A 1,125-nucleotide genomic window follows, 5' to 3' on the forward strand; every position below is an offset into this window, starting at 1 on the left:
CCTGCAGCGCCGACGGCCCCGGGCTGCAGAGCAGATTTCATAAACCAAGCAGCAGAGCAACCTCCTCCAGCACCGGCTGCGCCGCAGCCACGCTCACGCCTGCCATTACAGCGCTCTGAACGCAAGTCGGTAGAGAAAAGGTTGTACGCTGTGAGCACAAAGCTGTGTATATGCTATATCCGTATAGAACATAGATCTATTTATAGCTCCATACATACATACCGCCTATAACCCTACGCACAGGCAAGGCAAGCTGCTCGCTCCAACGACCGCTCCCGTCACTGCCAACACTGCAGCGAGGGACGGGACGTTGCCTGGACATGGATTAACTATGCAAGCACTGAATAAAATCTCTATTTTTCACTTTTAAAGCCATCCCGGCTCGTCCTGAGCATCCTTTCCTCATGGAGGCACCCAGCAGCTCCTCGCCCAGCGCCTGCGTGGGTGGGGGGCGAGTCCACCCCCAGCCCAGCCCCGAAGCTGCGGGTTCATCGCTGTGGCTGGCGATGGCCGCACTAACGCCGCGCTGAGCACCCAGGGCATGGGCTAAACCTGCATCGGCCCCCCCGGGCAGCGCGGCCCCAGCGGCCAACGCAGGCACCACCCATTCCCGGTGCCGTCCCCACATAGCGGGGATGGCACGGCGCTGCGACCGTGCACAAAGAACGGGCGAGGGAACCCGTGCAGGGAACAACGCGGGGAGATTGCGCACGCCCGGGCTCCCGGGGCCGCCCGCGGGCAGCTGCCAGCGCAGCCCGAGCACAGGAATCCCAACCTGGGAGCGAGGGAAAAGGGGCGGCCGAGCGCAGGGACGCAGGAGGAGGGTGAGGATTTGTCTCAAGCCCGGAGCAGGGGCCGAGGCACCGCCGAAGAGCAGCGCTTCCCACGCCAGGGCAGAGCCCTCCCGCCCTCTCCCCACAAACGCCGTGGGAGCCTCCCTGCCCCTGTTAAACAAAAACCAGAAAAAACACTACAGAACTGGTGCTCTCTGGCTGCAGCCAAGGGTTCCCACACCCGGGCCAAGCACCACCTGGCCCAACGGGGGGCTGGGACAAGGGGACCCCAGTGGGTGAGCTCGGACCCAGCCAGCCCCAGTCACCCCGGCACTGCCGGCGGCTGCTGGGG

The sequence above is a fragment of the Egretta garzetta genome, unplaced genomic scaffold (assembly GCF_000687185.1).
Source record: "Egretta garzetta isolate BGI_Z169 unplaced genomic scaffold, ASM68718v1 scaffold999, whole genome shotgun sequence".
In the NCBI taxonomy this organism is placed as follows: domain Eukaryota; kingdom Metazoa; phylum Chordata; class Aves; order Pelecaniformes; family Ardeidae; genus Egretta; species Egretta garzetta.